Source organism: Anabrus simplex, chromosome 2 (assembly GCF_040414725.1).
Source record: "Anabrus simplex isolate iqAnaSimp1 chromosome 2, ASM4041472v1, whole genome shotgun sequence".
Taxonomy (NCBI): Eukaryota; Metazoa; Arthropoda; class Insecta; order Orthoptera; family Tettigoniidae; genus Anabrus; species Anabrus simplex.
In genome coordinates, this window is record NC_090266.1 from 745,028,727 (window position 1) to 745,035,580 (window position 6,854).

The 6,854-nt window shown below is 38.1% G+C and overlaps 1 long non-coding RNA gene across 1 annotated transcript; it reads left to right on the plus strand.

Moving 5' to 3' along the window:
• Positions 1-3,292: 3,292 nt before the first annotated feature.
• Positions 3,293-4,769, plus strand: LOC137498387 (uncharacterized). Its single transcript, XR_011017773.1, has 3 exons — positions 3,293-3,626; positions 3,938-4,096; positions 4,384-4,769. It is a non-coding gene; the product is annotated as an uncharacterized lncRNA (long non-coding RNA).
• The last annotated feature ends 2,085 nt before the right edge of the window (positions 4,770-6,854 follow it).

The window sequence follows — 6,854 nt, forward strand, 5'->3', positions numbered from 1 at the left end:
CGTCTGCAGACTTCAAGACGGCTTTCTGCAGTTTCCTCTTTTCATACCAGGAAAATGCTGAGGCTGTACCTTAATTACGACACGGACTGTCACATTTGCAGTCCAAATTCTTTCATATTCCATCATCGCTGAAAATCTGAGTTGGTGCGACATTAAACAAAATAATATTGAAATGCATCACATCTGAATTCAGGAGAATCGCTGCATATCGTATTACGCCCACCCATGGACAAATTTGAGTTTCGTGTAGTTTTTCATTTACTACTTCATACTGTAAAGTCAAATTCTGTCAAACCGAACTTCTTCCTAATGTTAATGGGTGGTGTAAAATGGCTGTCGTTTCAAGTCGTATCTTATCCTCCGAGTCCTCCGAGCTGACTGGAGCAAACCACGTTATATCCACGGACATATTTTGTTACGTTTGGTACAAATGAAGTTCGTTACATTCTTATATTGGATATTTTGCAAATTAGACTCCGTTCGCTTACGACGTCACTGGATAGACATCTACAGTGTGATGATAGAGCAAGATCTATAACATACAATATTTCATGTAAAAGTGTCAGATTCCCTCAGTTAAAATGAAGTTCCACAATGTAAGTAATTCAATGTAAAAAAAAGGAAAAAAACCAGCGGAGTGGCCGAGCGTGTTTAAAGCGCTACGGCTATGGAACCAAGCTCTGCATTCGTCGTGGGTTCGATCCCCACCGTCGGCTGTCCTGAGAATGGTTTTCTGTTGTCTCCCATTTTCACTTCGAGGCAAATGCCGGAACAATTCCTATTCAAAGACCACAGCCGACTCCGTCCATGTCCTTACCCAAATGCCTTCACCATCATACATTTCAGCTTCATTAGCTCTTCAACTGAGGTTGCGACAGGAAGGGCATCCGACCGTAAAATCATGCCACTTAAGTTCTTCTAACCTCATTCCCGACCCCGTATTATGGACCGGGGCTAATGGGTGGACATGAAAATGTAACTATAAGAAGTCTAATACCATACTGTGCGAAAAAAATGTAACTGTAAGAAGTTTAATACCATACAGTGCTAATAAAATGTAACTGTAAGAAGTCTAATACCATACTGTGCGAAAAAAAGGTTACTGTAAGAAGTTACTGTGCTAACAAAATGTAACTGTAAGAAGTCTAATACCATACTGTGCGAAAAAAAAGGTTACTGTAAGAAGTTTAATACCATACTGTGCTAATAAAATGTGACTGTAAGAAGTTTAATACCATACTGTGCTAATAAAATGTAACTGTAAGAAGTCTAATACCATACTGTGCGAAAAAAAGGTTACTGTAAGAAGTTTAATACCATACTGTGCTAATAAAATGTGACTGTAAGAAGTTTAATACCATACTGTGCTAATAAAATGTGACCGTAAGAAGTTTAATACCATACTGTGCTAATAAAATGTAACTGTAAGAAGTCTAATACCATACTGTGCGAAAAAAAGGTTACTGTAAGAAGTTTAATACCATACTGTGCTAATAAAAATGTGACTGTAAGAAGTTTAATACCATACTGTGCTAATAAAATGTAACTGTAAGAAGTCTAATACCATACTGTGCGAAAAAAAGGTTACTGTAAGAAGTTTAATACCATACTGTGCTAATAAAATGTAACTGTAAGAAGTCTAATACCATACCGTGAGAATAAAATGTAAGAGTAAGAAATCTAAAACCATACTGTGAGAAAAATGTAACTGTAAGAAGTCTAATACCATACTGTGCGAACAAAATGTAACTGTAAGAAATCTAATACTATACTGCGTGAATAAAATCGTATCATATGTGAAGTGATTTTTTCGTCTTTTAGTAAAATGCAGTTCTGAAATTATTTCATTTTTCATGGTTTCTGGGTGCATGCGTAACGTAGAACAACTACACTTTTCATCTTTGTAATTACTCGCCAGGTTTGGCTAAAATCAGTATTTAGTTTCTCTTGTAAAATTTCGTTCAGTGGACATAATAGGCTTAGGAACAGTACTCATCAGTTCGACTTACATAATGTTATAGAGGTGCTGAATATCATGCTAGGTACATCATTCATTCCTGATCATATTTCATAGCCAATTTATCAAACGAAATGCTTCGCAGATGCTTGGAGATAAATGCAATATAATGCCATACATGCTCACTCAGAGGGGATTCTGGAGATCAAGTAGACCTTACATTCACACGAGCAGCATGGGACAGGGCGTTACCTCGCTGAAAGTACAGATCTCCTTTATGACAAAGGTTGCCACATCATAATTACCGGGGCGGGGCCTGTATATCTCTTACCAGGTGCATCGCTCTGGGTCCATGTAAAAAAGGAAGCTTGCAGCTTTCTGTGACTGTTGATATCGTGGTCAGAGTCACAGGTCCTCCACTTTTACGTGATATCCGAACCCAAAATACGTGACATTTTCATTTTTTTAAAAATCCTATACATTGGGCGAAATTCGAACCGCAACTCCCTTTGCGAGAAGCTAGTGACGATATCACTCGTTTGCCACGCCCTCTGGGACCATGTGCGATCCCACATGGCCATGCTTAGATAGAAGTACACCGGACGAGTTGGCCGTGCGCGTAGAGGCGCGCGACTGTGAGCTTGCATCCGGGAGATAGTAGGTTCGAATCCCACTATCGGCAGCCCTGAAAATGGCTTTCCGTGGTTTCCCATTTTCACACCAGGCAAATGCTGGGGCTGTACCTTAATTAAGGCCACGGCCGCTTCCTTCCAACTCCTAGGCCTTTCCTGTCCCATCGTCGCCATAAGACCTATCTGTGTTGGTGCGACGTAAAGCCCCTAGCAAAAAAAATAAAATAGAAGTAGCTTTCGTCAATGTCCACCGAAGGCCTCCATAATTCTCTTCAACCCCCGCGTTGTCGAATCAACAGAAGGGGGCAGGGTTGAGCAGTAGTCTATCCAGAGGAAAGCCGGATCGAAAATACGTGGAAGAGAGGGTTTATAATGGTTCGTGCAAAGTTTCTAGAGTCTTTTACAGCACAAATGTGCGTTTTTTATGGCAGAACTGCCAACATGTGCTGGTGCGTCGGTCTCAAAGTGCAGTCGTCAAAAGAGGCACTGCTGAATCTGGTCTCCTTGTCTTGACATTGTGGAAAACTCCACCGATGCACTATCCTAACGTTTCGTCCGAGTCGTTTGGCAGCCTATGTCCTATTCTCTACAAGGTCACCATTCGATATCTCTCAGCTGTGCGAAGATGCTATCTGCTGCAGCGGATGAGTGTTGTCTTTTAAACTTTCACCAAGGAACTATTCGGTGGCTTGCTAAGGGGGCTGTCACACAGGCTCGATCGAACGACTGCGATCGACCGACTAAGAAAACAAACCTACAGAGGGCAGTGGCACCAGTCACACAGCATCGATCGTCAGCGATCAACTACGAGCGATGAAGATCGACTGGTTTGTAAAAACAAACGTGTCCGTTTTTCAGTCGCAGTCGTTCGATAATGGCGGACGCAACATAGTCATCTGTTGATGAAATCGAAACATTAATTTGCTTAGTGTATGAAAACAAAGTGGTGTATAATCCTAGACTCCCTGGATATAGTAATAAGGAGACCGTGAATTTTGTATGGCATTCTATAGTGTGGAGAATTGGGACAAAAACTGGTAAGTAATTATTAGATTTATTACGATTATCTTATGAATAGTGTTATCTTAGATTATTTATTGATAAAGTATATTATACGGAATAGAGTGGTAAAATGAGTTACACTAGGAGAAGTAGTAATTATCATTCTTGTAACTTAATTGAAGAAATGTTTGGAAAACATAAGCAGTGCTTTCCTAACCTCCATCTCGTACCTAATGAAATGAATACCATTGTTTGCTTTAATGACAAATAAGTGTAGGCCTATGCCATAAGTAGGCCTACTACATGTATATTTTCTTTGTCACAATATTCTAATTCATTGTTTCAGGAAAAAGTTGTGCCAAAACATGGCAAATTCTGAGGGCTGGATATCGAACTTGGAGAGATAACATCCTCCCTCTCCTCCCAGGTTCTGCTGTACAGAAAACATAAAATGGGTCTACTTCAATGCCCTCAACTTTCTGGAACTCTTCATTGCTGGAAGAAGGTACAATTCTGTAATATTTATTTTTAAAAGTAGGCCTACATTACAGACCAGTGTTCTAGTTGTGAAAGAGTGAGGGGAAGATTCAGTCTGTAGGCCATAAGTTCCACCCATCTGTTCATTAATTTATCAGATATAACTGAAAGTAATATAATATAATCTAACCTAGCAATCATCTTACTAAAATAATTATTGAAAGTAACAATTTCTTAAACAGAAGGCTTGTGTCCAGACTAAAATGTAGCTCCAATTTAGAAGAATTGCATTAATATGTTGTTCATTTTTTTCAGTTCTATAACAAACACATCTATGGAAGTGGCACCTGGTGTATGAGAGCCTTTTCACCAAGCTGAAATATAGGAGGAGGAAGCAGAAATAATTTGTGTTGGAGGGGTTTAACTCCTACAGTTCAGAAATTACTGAAGGGACTTCAACTTCCAGTCCAGTGGCTTCTGCTTCTACAAACAGCTTTGCCAGCAGTTAAAAATAAAAGAAACAGAAATGTGAAAGTGACAGTGATGTGTTAAGTGAATATTTAGAAAAGATACTGAAAACTGAAAAGAAAATATAATCAATGTTATTTTTAGTGTCTTCATGATGACATGGAAAGAATGAGTGAACTAGGTCGAAGGGTTTTCAAAGTTAAAATTCAGAAACTGTTGTATACAGTGTTAGACCAAGAAAGAATCCAATAAAATTTATGTTCTTGAGAAATGTTCTACTTTTTAAATTAAATCATTTTTTGTTTTACTTATCTATCAATATTTATTGGAATACTCAGTGAGTTATGTGTATTAGGACCTGATGGGAAAGAACCTTAACTCCAATTTTTATTAATTATTAGCATTATTACAACATCTTAATTTGTATATTTGATGTGGTAGAACAGGTATGGTTTACAAGGAAAGGAGTTTTTGAAATACATGTAGTAGGTCCTTTCTGTGTGTATGTAGTAAGCAGTTGTAAAGCACAGGTGGTCTGAAACCAGACCAGCGTATTGATAGTTCTGTCCAAGAGCTGACTTCCTTCTTACGGTATACTGTTGATCACAACTGCAAACTCATTGCACTAGGTTTGTACAGCACAGGTGGTCTGAAACCAGACCAGCGTATTGAGACTTCCTTCTTACGGTATACTGTTGATCGCAACTGCAAACTCATTGCACTAGGTTTGTACAGCACAGGTGGTCTGAAACCAGACCAGTGTAAAGACATTAGTAGTTTTGTCCAGGAGCTGACTGCCTTTTTACAGAATACTGTTGATCACAACTGCAAGCTCATTGCATTGGGTTTACTGCATCTGTGTTCAATGTTGCTTGCTATACTGCCATCCTGCGAGAATACACATCCTAAATACCTATTTGAAATTATCTACCTGTTCCAGTTTTGTATTCTCAACCTGACATTCAGTTCTATTTTATCTCCTCATTCCAAGTACTCTCCTGCCATTGTACCTGTCTGCACCAGCAATCACTACTTTCATGTCTGTTACCGTACTTATAATTTATTAACAACATATAGGCCTACAGAGGGCATCAAGGTAGACTGCTTATTTTATTTCTTGTGCGGTAGATCCATTAATATTAGATTGCACAGTTTCAATAGACCAAGTTGTTTGCATAGGACAAAATTCTTACTACAGTTATACCTGACAGAATCCCTCCCTGCCACCTTATAACTTGTAACTTAGGTAGCCTTTATCTCCTCATTCCAAGTACTCTCCTGCCATTGTACCTGTCTGCACCAGCAATCACTACTTTCATGTCTGTTACCGTACTTATAATTTATTAATAACATATAGGCCTACAGAGGGCATCAAGGTAGACTGATTATTTTATTTCTTGTACTGTAGATCCATTAATATTAGATTGCACAGTTTCAATAGACCAAGTTGTTTGCATAGGACAAAATTCTTACTACAGTTATACCTGACAGAATCCCTCCCTGCCACCTTATAACTTTGTAACTTAGGTAGCCTTTATCTCCTCATTCCAAGTACTCTCCTGCCATTGTACCTGTCTGCACCAGCGATCACTACTTTCATGTCTGTTACTGTACTTATAATTTATTAATAACATATAGGCCTACAGAGGGCATCAAGGTAGACTGATTATTTTATTTCTTGTGCTGTAGATCCATATAAACAATGAAAAACAAAGATGAAAAATTCATTTGTAACTATTTTGACAGATGTTTCCACCAAAGTTTTGTAGATTTTAATCTACAACATAAAAAACTGTATTTTGTGTGATGTGATATTAAGGGGATATGATGGCAGAATATGTACATTATTTATAAAAAATATATTCATATGACAGTTACATGCTTGTAATAAAAGGTTGAGTAGATTATTTACCCTGTAAGTCAATCCAAGATCTTACAAGGCCCATACACCCTACTCTGTCAAACATTCATTTATATAATTGGTATTTACAAACAGTTTTGACAGGCAATGTAAGATATAGCAAAATTAAATCATTTACCACCTGAGGCCTAAATAACATTTTACTGTAGACGGCAATAGTAGTCTATTTAGTTGTTAGAAAGGCATACTCTTCACTTCTAAAAATAGAAGGCAAGGTGCTTGTTATTAGCACCTATTATTTTTTGCAGTGGTTGGTTCTCATTTTTGGTGAAATTGAAGGCAAAGTTTTCATTTTCCTTGAACTGATTCATAAGGAAAGTATTTCAGGATGGATAGATAGGCTTGGTCATGTTCATATCAGTAAAGAAGTTACATATGAACAATACACAGAAAGGCA